Source organism: Schistocerca serialis, chromosome 5 (genome assembly GCF_023864345.2).
Source record: "Schistocerca serialis cubense isolate TAMUIC-IGC-003099 chromosome 5, iqSchSeri2.2, whole genome shotgun sequence".
Lineage (NCBI taxonomy): Eukaryota > Metazoa > Arthropoda > Insecta > Orthoptera > Acrididae > Schistocerca > Schistocerca serialis.
Genome location: NC_064642.1, coordinates 382,491,016 through 382,502,955, shown reverse-complemented (window position 1 = coordinate 382,502,955; position 11,940 = coordinate 382,491,016). Strand labels below are relative to the sequence as shown.

Here is an 11,940-nt window from a genome sequence, read left to right as displayed (position 1 = left end):
GATGGACATTGTTAAATGTGACTTCTTCCATTACATCTTCATTGTGACAGCTTAAATTATGGAATGTGGGAAATTTCACTGTGCATTGACAGAAAAATATAGGTTAAATAGATCCCTTGAAAATTTTAAATGTTGTAGAACCATGCATGCACAATGAAATTGATAACACATTTCCTGTTTCCTCCCACAGTTCCAGTAACAAAATGCACTCAGTATTCTATAAATGGAATAAATGTAATATTATTTTTTGCTGGACTTTTAGATGAAATGACAACCACTTTAGTCATTTTAATGATCTCATTGCCCTTTGTTGAGGGTTTGTGTTTAAATGACACAACAAATGCATAACGATGCAGAAACGATACATATCATTTCAGGAACAATTTTGTAATTAAATGTGCAAGGTCATATTCAGGATAAATATTTATTGTACAGAACATGAAAAAATACGTCCAACTATTTTTAACTCATTTTGAGATTGTACAATTTATGCTTATTAAATTATGTTCAAAAGTTTTCTATTTTTGTGGTAAATATCTGTGTACAATAGGTAAATGAAAAATTAAATAAAATTTTAAAGTTTTAGAAAGTGATTTTTATTCCTAAAAACCAAGCTCATATGAAATTTAATTTTATTTTTTTAATGAAGTATGACAAATAACATTGCTGCTTTCAAATTTAAAATAAATCAAATTTTTCAGGAATCTGTCTGGGTTATAAACAGGAATGCCTCTGATTCAGAAGAATACTAATGAATGGAATCAAATTTTAACTTTTTTTTTCCTCTCATTAGAAGCCTGCAAGTATGTCTCCCATAGTAGAAAAAAGCCTAACTCCATGGCCTAATGCCCAAATAAATAAAACTACCAGGTTGCAGATACAACATTGTATGACTCCGTATTTCTGCCAATATCTGAGTCAGCCCCAGTGAGATAATGTTTTTAAGTAGCCTGTTTCTCAATGCTTTGGTACAACAGCCTTCTGTTGATATGAAAGGTTTGGACAGTGGAATGGGTGGGGGCCGAATGGTTCACAGAATGCTGTAGAGCACAATGAGGTGGGTCAGGTCACACCACCACCACCACCACCACCAGGCACCCCCTCCCCCGAGAAGATTGACATGTCACCCAAATGGCATTGCAGGGCACATCTGTGTTCTCCTTCGCTCTGACGCAACAGTGGAACATTATAACACATTGTAAACTATTAGTGGTGGCAGTCTGTTGCTTTTTATTATGTCATGTCAGTGTCAACTAATCTGCCTACTTGTGATGAATGTGCAGAAACATGCTAGATGGCGATGGTGTATGGAATATCACAGGGGACAAAAATGGCATTGGATAGTGTTATTGGATGAATCCTGTTTGTTGTTTTGAAAATGATGGCCACATTTTGATTTTGCCACAGAAAGGGGGTGAGACATCAGTGACCACATTAGCACAAGACATACTTTGCCTTAGGCTGTGGGGTGCTATTGGGTACAACCACAAAATGCAGCTGGTATGTGTCCAGGGCACTAGGACAAGTGTGAACTATGTGATTGACATCCTGCAACTCATAGCAATAACCTTCCTGCACAAGTTAGACTAAATTTTCACCAAGACAATGCATGACCACAAGCTGCTCCACAAACACATGCCACCTTGGAGTCACAGGATGTTGGCCTTTTGCCCTAGCCCACTAAATCACCAGACTCATTGCCAATTGAAAATGTGTGGGATATGGTGAAAGAACGTGTGCTGTGCTGTGACCCAATGTCAACCACCATGGATGAACTTCATAACTGGTTGAATACAGCATGAAGGACTATACCACAGGAAGCAATTTGCGCCTTATACACATTTATGCCATCATGCATAGAACAAGTTATCAGGGCCCATGGCAGACCCTGTGCATGCTAGGCAACAGGACAAATGCTGAACTGAGGTGACTAAAGTGCTAATTATTTCTGCAGAACATACTAATGTACACATGTCCTGTGAATATGGGCATCCTATCTCTAGTTGTTCAAAACAGCTACCAGATTTAACAGCATGCAATATTTAATTACGAAAAACTTAAGAACACTGTGAGAACATAGAAATTACATTGGTAGTGTAACCATCTAATATTGTATGCAATTTAATTGAACTTCTCAGGATTGGTTTGATCAAAAGTATATTTGTGAAGCTGCTAGTGTAGTAATGGCCTAACCCCAAGCAAGCCATTAAGTGGAAATGGTACTGGAAAGTTCTTGACATCAGAAATGGTGTTCTGCAAGTTTTTCTGTACATAAACATGATTGTGATATACTTAATGACATAAAAAATAATATATTAAGTTTTCATAAAATTGGCAGTAGCATGTGAAACCGTCGCATAAGACCACTGGTGTGGTAAAACTTGCTTTCATCTATTTATTGGAAAGTTATAGCATCAGTGTCATTAAGCAGAATGGTATCACTAGACTGCTTTGGAGATGTATGAAAATTATATTAATGGGAATGGTAGGTAGGGAGTATGAAATGAAATTGAGTCTTTCTTTCAGATTGCTGAAAACCAGTCATTATGGTACAATTAAAGGCAAAGTAATTTGTTTGTTGGAATAATTGTAATACAAAATTCGTATCTTCATCAATTCAACTTGGGAGAAATTGTCATGGTTACGACTGGATATTCCATGCGCACACAATTTGCAGAAACAAGAAGGTAGCCAATTAGTTTTCATCGTATGCCTGGATGATTTCTTTTAGTATTAAGTCAAGATGAGCAACTGTGCTACCACTTTAACTTCATACATATACGACACTGGCAGATATGTAAATGAGATGCCATTCACTGTGACAGAATGCCCACCAGAGTGCATTAGTGTTTGGGTTTAGTGTTGCTACCAGATCTGATAGGGTATTAAGAGGTGTGAAGTGTCAGATATTGAAATGATCACTGTGGATGACAGATGTGGTGTACTGGCGAGACATTGTTGTCCGCACCAGACAGTTGGAAAGGAGCCTAATTGTAGATCTCCATTTGGCCTTCTGGTCAAATAATGCAATATCCAGATTTGTGGGGCATTTGGATGGGACTGAGTCAATGTTGTACTGCAGTGGAAGGTGATGGGAGGCATATTCGTCAGTATTCTGGTCAGTCACATCTGACAACGATGAGATCACTATTGTACACCAAGCACATCTTAATACCTTCACATCTGCACCTACCATCTGACAAGAAATAAGAGACCCTGCAACATTTTAATCCCACACACTTTGTTGAAGACTAGCAGCTGCTGGACTAAGGAAATAGTTCTACGGATAGGCTACTGTTAACTTAATAGAAACAGTAGCATTTGGTGTAGTACCATGTAACCGAGAGGTGTGGACTGACAATAAATGGTCTTATTGTGTTCAATAATAAACTGCAGTCCTATGCTACCTCAAATGACCAAAATTGCTGTGAGGAACCAGAGCCCATGGCTAGGAAGGAAGGAAGGAAGGAAGGAAGGAAGGAAGTGAGCTAACAAATGTGCATGCGTACGTCCCTTCAACTAAGAGGTTATGGGAGATGGAGCACAAGCTTGGCACCACCCCAGCATTTGCCTGGATCAATTTAGGGAAATCTAGGAAAACCTAAATCTGGATGGCTGGAGGTGGATTTAAACCACTGTCATTCTGATTGCAAGTCCAGTGTGCTGACTACTGTATCACCTCACTTGGTCACGGTGATTTAGGCAACACATACAGCCCAACAATGTCCCAGACATCTTGTGTCCTCATGTTATGTCTTGTGCAAGAGGACTGTGATATCTTTTCCAATAGGACAATTCCCATCCATACATGGCACATGACTGAGCTGTCTGTGTGATGAGGTACTCCTATCATCAGAAAGATCTGCAGATATGTTCCAGATAAAATACGGGTGGACCAGATCAAATATAAATTATGTCCCAGTGTCAGTATCAAGGAGCAGTTAGAATAGTTGTGGACCAGCTTGCTTCAGGAAGAAGTGGCTATATTACACCCTTCCCAGCTGAATCAGAGCATGCATCCAGGTGAGAGGATGTGCAACACCCTATTAAGAAGTGTGTTCATACTGTAAAGTTTGTTTGTAAATTTGACTCAAAATTGTTATCAGTGAAATAACACCATATATCTTCTCAAATCGTGCTGTTTAACTTGTTTCCCCTGCCCTTTTCTGATGATTCACTTCTGTTGTCAGTGTATATATTGACACAAAAAGATTTTGTTTTGAGCTTCACATGCATCCATGTACATAATCAGTCTATTTTGTTTTCTTTAATATAATGTAACAGGCATGATACTATCTCCTGTGGTCCTCTGAATGCATATTTACTCTGCTTATTTGGTAAGTTGTGAATTTCTTGGCAGTTTGTCAATAGTTGTCTCGCTGTAACAAATACTTGTAATCAGGTACAGAGTCAGTAAAATTTTCATGAAATTAGATTCTTTATGAGGGTAAAGTGAAGTATAGCCAATTGGTTGCAGAAATTACATGTTGATTCAAACCTCTTGACCTAGGTTTCAACATCTTTAAAAAGTCTTGGAAAGAATCTGTGATTACATATACAATAGTTGGCATTATATACATGTTAAAATACAGGTAAAGAGAAAAAGCAAAATATAACTTACTACCATACAACAAAATATTTATACTAACTGATTACATAATATTGTAGGGGTACATTAAAATTGTAGCCATAAGGCACCAATGAAAGACAAAATTCAACACCATAATAGTAAAATGACACAAATTATGCTAATCTTCATTAGACAGTACATCACAAATGTAACTATGAATTGATTTGGCGATGAATCTTAGGTTAAGGAAAGTTTTGCGCAACTGTGGCCAACATTTGTTTGTGCATGCAAAAATGAAAATAATAGCACTAAAATGTCTTAGAATAATTAAAAAATTAAAACTGTAAATCATAGATGTCAGCTGTATCCAGTTTCATTGCACTGGGGTCATATTTCTTGCAGGAAGAGAGATTAGAGTTTGCATTGAAAATCCTCAAACAGAAAGAAAAGGAAAAGAAAGAAAGAAAACGCTGTAGGTGACTGGATCAGTATGTAAGAGACCTGGATTTATGTCTCGTGTACAACTTACTGTACCTCATGCATCTTATTGGTGTTTTATTTTTAGCACTATATTTGCCTCTGTTATGGCACATATGTGATTGAACTGTTTGCATGATGTTGAGGCATTCCTGTGGGCATTTAAGATACACAGATATGTTCCCGATACAACATGTGTGGGAGCAGTTGAGGCGTCAACTCTGTCCCAGTGTCAGTATCCATGATATCAAGTGTGATTGGTGTGTAATTTTAAATGCAAGCACTTTTGAAATTCATCCATTCAGCAGTTTTAAGATATTATTAAAAATACTTTAAACACTATAACTTCCACCCCTCTTCAACCTCTCAATATGTCCCCCTCTCAAACAGTGTGCGGGAAAACAAACACTTAAATCTTTCCATGCAAGCTCTAATTTATTTTATTAAGTTGATCAGTTTTCCATATATAAGTTGGCATCAACAAAATATTTTCACATTCAGAGAAGAAAGATGGTGAATGAAATTTCAGATGAAAACCTCTCCACAATGAAAAATGCCTCTGTTTTAATGTTTGACGCTCCATATTACTTGTCTGATATGGATCCATACTACACAGCAATTCGCCGGAAGCAGATCGACAGACATAGTGCAAGCAGGTCTTTTAGTATGTCTGTTGCATCTTCCAATTGTTCTGCCAATAAAACACAATCCTTTGTTCGCCTTCCACACAACATTACCTCTGTGATCATTCCAGTTTAAGTTGTTCATAATTGTAATCCCTAGGTATTTGGATGAATTGACAGCCTTTGTTAGATTTGTGTGCTGTATTGTTTAACCAATATTTTAATGGATGCCTTTTAGCACTCCATGTGGATTACCTCATACTTTTCTTTACTTATATTCAGATTTTACTTTTTGCACCCTATAGATATCTTGTCTAGATCATTTTGCAACTGGTTTTGATCTTCTGATAACTTTAGTACATAGCAAATGACAGCATCATTGGCAAACAATCTAAGATGGCTGCTCAGGTTGTCTCCTAAACCGTTTATATACCTTAGGAACAGTAAATGGCCTATAACACTTCCTTGGGAAATGACAAATATCAGTTTTGCTTTACTCAATGACTCTGTTGGCTACTACAAACTATGATCTTTCTGACAGGAAATCACAAATACAGTTGCATAACTGAGATAATACTCAATTGACAAGTAGTTTGATTAGAAGCTACTTGGGAGGAACAGTGTCAAAAACCTTCTGGAAATCCAGAAATATGGAATACGTTTGAGATACCCTGTCAATAGCACTCATTACTTTGTGAGAATAAAGAGATTATTATGTTTCACAAGACTGATATTTTCTGAATCCATGCAGACTGTGTGTCAATAGATCATTTTCTTCAAGGTAATTCATAATATAGATTCAAAAATTCTACTGCAGATTGATGTCAAAAATATGGTTCTATAATTCAGTGAAGTTCTCTTATTTCTTTTCTTGAATATTCATGTGACCTGTGCAACTTTCCAGTCTTTAGGTACAGGTCTTTTGTTAATCAAGCAACTGTGTATTATTACTAATTATGTAACTATTATGTAAACATTCTCTGGAAGGAACTGATACATAATCTGAACTGTAAGACTTGGTTTTATTAAGTAATTTAAGCTGCTCTGCTTATAGCTGATAGAAGCAGCCACTTGACAATCTGAGACAAAATATGCTGCCCACAGCAGCTCTGTTACTGAACTACATGGAATAAAATCCTCATACCTTCTGAATTATTTGCATTAGGATGTTCAAACTGCATGGTTGGCTATGGGGAATGAAGGGAATTAGTATGCGCATACATTGATTTTAGCGATGAAGCCCGCTTTCATTTGGGTGGGTTCATCGATAAGCAAAGTTGGTGTATTTGGGGGACTGAGAATCCTCATTTCACAACTGAGAAGTCTCTTCACACTCGATTTGTGACTGTGTGGTGTGCAATGTCCAGTTACGGAATAACCAGTGTGATAGTCCTTGATGGCATGGTGACTACCGAATGGTACATGGAAGATGATTTCATCCCCATTATCCAAACATCTGTTTGTGCTACCACCTTACGAATATTTTCGACAGAATGCAGCAACAATTGCAGCAGCGAGGAACGAACACTTATAACAGAGTGTTTTAAGTTCACATCTTAATTTCTCCTAACATATGCATTAGGCCACTGCTGCACTAATACAACATATATATTCTCTCATTGGACATAATATGGAAACAGAGCACGCTTGTCTACTCATGTGCCAGCAAACAAAATAGAGACTATTTTCAGCGTTGCATGATAGGTTTAAATATCTGAAGTTCATAATAAGTCCAAACTAGTCTAACATCTGAACTACCAAGCGGATTTGTTGGAAACATATCTCAAATTTATTATCTTTTTGGATTATGGGCATGTCTCTCATTATATGCTTTTAAAGCTGATCATTGCTCATTATGGGGTGTGGTGTGAGTATATACATTTGTTCCAATTTAAAACAGAAGACACTAAGTCAAAAAGAAGCAGAGATCTTTTCCTGAAATAAATAAGTCAAATCAAATTTTAATTGGAGAAATGTGCTGAATCATCTGCAAGAAATTCAGTTACATACAATAAAGCACTGTCTGAAAAAAAGTTGCATGGATATTCAGTCAGATCTCGAAAAGATTTCAAAGTGATGCAATGGTTGGCAATTCTTTAAATGCACAGACATGTCAAATTGTGCACTTCAAAAAACACAAAAAGTCCTATGACTGCCATATCAGTTTCACAACTGAGATCAGTCAACTCATAAAAATACCTGCTTGTAATATAGAATGATTACATAGAGTCAGTTGTAGGTTTATTTACTCATTCAGGATTTACAAAGGCATTCATCACATAATGTATTAATGAAAATATTCTAATAGCTCTATACTGGGGTTACACTATTCTTTATATATGCTCTTATAATATTATACAATATTAAAAAAGTTCTTGAGTCAATCTGTGGCTGAGATGGAGAGTCTATGTATCTCCTTCAGATCACCCTCATAGCCATGCACTTCACACGCGAGTAAATGGTCCATTGATTCAATTTCCCTACACTCACATTCAGGACTGTCCGATAGGCCCCATTTACCGGTATTCATCAGTTGCTTACACCTACCAACACTCATCCTGACACAGTTAAAAATCATTCACAGTTTCCTCAGGAAGCTGAATCCATCGATCTTCTTGTCAGGGTCAACCACCAAATTTTGGTTCTTATGTTGACTTACAGCCTAAAGCTCTTTCCTAGCTGTCTTCAAGTCAAAGCCTTACAGTTCTTCACTAATTTTTCATAAAAGTGAACTGGATTTAAGTCTGTTTAGACGTGCTAGATCTTGGTGTATAGGGAGTTCTGGATAGTTCAGAATTTTTCTGTAGGCTCTTGTGGCTAACTTTGATTGCCTAATTTGTTTGGACACTCTGGAGGACTGGGAGCCAGGCACGTGGGGTGGCAGTTTTCCAGAAATTATCCATATTGTCTCCTTCAACTGGATGTCCACTTTAGATACATGTGCACTTCTCATCCAGACTGGTGAACAGTATTCAGCCACGCTATAGACAAGGGCTAGTGCTGAAGTTCTCAATGTGCTCACTCCACAATCACATATAGTTCCAGGTAGTTTCAACAGTATAACATCATGGGATTTTAGTTTCTGTTTTGTATCTTCTAGGTGTGAGCTATACATTACGGTGTGATATAATTTCATTCCTGAGTATTTTGGCTTATCCTCATGCCTGATGCTCTGGCCATTATAGAAAGCTGTAGTTTTCTGTCTCTATTCTTAAGGCACATTATGGTGTTGATTGCTTTATTAGGGTCTGGATGTAGGTGCCATATGGAGTATTAGGTGTTCAGGACCCCCAGGTCTGCATTCAGTGTTTTGTCAAGGTCATCAAAATTTTCAATTTGATATGCAATGGACAGTTCATCTGCATATGCAAATTTATGTGATATTGTGTCTGGCATCTGGGTGCTAGTGCCGAACCCTGTGGCATGCCATTATACCATGCTCTTGCTGTTCATGCTATGAAAGTGGCACCTTGATGTTCCTGTCTCTTAGCAAGTTTTTGAGTAATGTGTAAATCTGTTTGCATTTAATAATTCTATTTAGCTTAAGCCATACTGTATCATAAGCTGATGTAAGATCTATGAGAACCATGCTACTTTTCATCTTCCTTTGGAAGCCTTTCTCAATATTGGTTGTGAGGGACAGCATTAGATTGCAACAACTTTTACCTGCTCAAAAACCGCTTGGTATATAGGAAGGTTGGCTTCAATGTATGGAGTTAATCTAATCAGTAATATTGTCTTGAATAGTTTATAGGAGGCATAAGTCAGGGATACTGGCCTGACATTCTTTGGGTTGACTCCAGACTTTCCAGTTTTCAGCACCGCAATGGTTTTTGCTTCTTTCCAGACCTCAGGGCAGCACCCATTCTGATGCATTCTGTGCAGAGTTTGGCCAGCCATATTTTTCCTAAAATTTCTAGTTTCTTAAAAATTCTGGTAGGATCTCTTCAGGTCCAACCACTTTACCTGTCTTCACTAGTTTCAAGGTCTGGGTAATCTCCTCTTATTTGACGGTGTCCATGTTGATTGAATTGTTAAGTAATATATTTTTCATGTTTCTGGAAATCTGTTTCTTTTCAGCTGCCTTTAGTTGGATTTTGGAGGTCTGCATCAGAACAATTGCAATCTCAGATGGGCTAGAACCACCTAATTTCTGCAGCACATGCCTGCTCTTTCTGCTGGAATGGGTAAAATCTAGACTTTCCACTTCTTCCTTCCATCTACTCCTGTGCTCCTCATTCATAGTATTGATCCAAGGTACGACACATAGACAACATCCTACACTACATGGTGTAGTCTACCCCGGAACAATACTGTTAACATGGCACAGCCATGAGAAGTCTACACAACTGTGGTGACCGGATGCGCTAACACCTCCCGGTCCATTTGAAGACAAATGGAGGAAACAAGCAATTCTAACATGAAGAGAATGAATGTATATCATTTCAACATAGGAGACTGTAGGTAAAGGAGATAGAAGGTTTGGTTTATTGGCAATGTCCACAATAGTAAGAGTTGACATCAGTGGAAAACAAAACTTCTCTTGTCACAGACTCACATTACCACATTTATCACCTCTAAAGCCACTGTTGTGCCTATGTCTCAAACTAAATCCTTCAGAAATTGTGTGTATACTTTCCTTGACACATTGGGTTGAAAGCCCATAAAATTGTGTATAACACGCTCTGCTCTGCATTGTGCAGAAGGATCCTATGTGTGTTATTACTAGGCATTAATCTGTATGTTCTATCACGAATTTTTCTTATTCCTTCCATGAAACTTTCAACAGATATCACCCTGTTTCTGTGACACACTATTCAACTGCTTGCGACAGTTCCTGCAACTATTCTGCCTTCTGTACTGTAATACTTTTCTGACTACTTAAAATGTTCATTTAGTACTAAGCTCCTCATGATACACCACATATGTTTTCGCATCCACTGTTAAATACAATTTAGCCATCTATAACAGCTGCTCATGAGACCAACAACTCAATCTTGTGGCTATTGACAGGTTATTCACAGAGACTAACATATCCTCTCCTGCCTTTCCCCAAGAAAGGATCAATTAGACTAGTGGCATTAGTGCCTAGGATGAGTACTGATAAACTGGATGAAGATCAGTCCCCCCTCAAAGCAAGCGTCCAACTTCCTATGCCTGTGTAAAAGAGAAAAAGGTGAATTTTCATTGGGTGTGGGCTAGATTCTCTGACAAATTGGATGTGGACAGCAGTAGGGACAGATCCTGGTACAGATACAACAACTCTTTATTAGTTCTTTAATATTTGATACAGTTCAAACATTCTTCTGAGTTCACTCTATTCTCTGGCATGATCCTGAATTCCCTTGTAATACTCTGGAGTTGCAGCTGCAGGCATTGATGAATGGTGAGCAGCGTGCATGCACTGCTCAGGAGACAGAGCACTGCACTGGCATCTCTGGTGTTCAAGGCAAGCTGAGACTTCAAGCTGTAGCCATGTTGAGGTTGCGAATGGCTGCTACGTGTTCTCTACTGTGGAATGTTGCATTGGCCCTTGAATTTTATTGAAATAGAAACACTAGATAATTTTCACTTTATATATATTTACTAACATGGTATCTGTTCTTTCGGACATGTCCGATCTCCTGCTTACATGGCATATGTTCTATCCATCTGAGCCACCGGGGACACAGACGATAGCGCGACTGCAGGGATTTATCTCTGGCACACCTCCCACGAAACCCACATTCTCAACGTATTGTCCCACACTACATTTGTAGTGCCCCCGCCCATTATACCCATTATTCGCGACGCGTTGCCGATTACTGTAAGAGTTCGGGCACTGTTTGTGCATTCGCACAGAAGAAGAAGATGGTCAAGTGGCCGGTAAGCCTCAAAAAAAAAAAAATATATATATATATATATATATATATATATACTAAGATGGTATCTGTTCTTTTGGACATGTGATGCTATCGTCTGTGTCCTCGGTGGCTCAGATGGATAGAGCATCTGCCATGAAAGCAGGAGACCCCGGGTTCAAGTCCCGGTCGGGGCACACAATTTCATCTGTCCCCGTTGATGTATGTCAATGCCTGTAAGCAGCTAAAGGTGTTCATTTAATTGTAATTTTCACTTTATATTTGTTCCTATACTCCAGTCTCACCTTGTACCGTACATAATTTGTCTGCCTTCACTACCATTTACCAACACTTTCTCACAATCACTGAGTCAATATGTTCTCATTTGCACGTTGGTTACATTAGTTCACTTTTAGTCCTGTTAGCTGCT

General features: G+C 38.2%; 1 non-coding gene across 1 annotated transcript; it reads left to right on the top strand.

Annotated features, from left to right (window-relative positions):
* The first annotated feature begins 11,633 nt into the window (after window positions 1–11,633).
* Trnas-uga (transfer RNA serine (anticodon UGA)) lies at window positions 11,634–11,707 on the top strand. The gene has a single exon. It is a non-coding gene; the product is annotated as a tRNA-Ser (tRNA).
* Window positions 11,708–11,940: the final 233 nt, after the last annotated feature.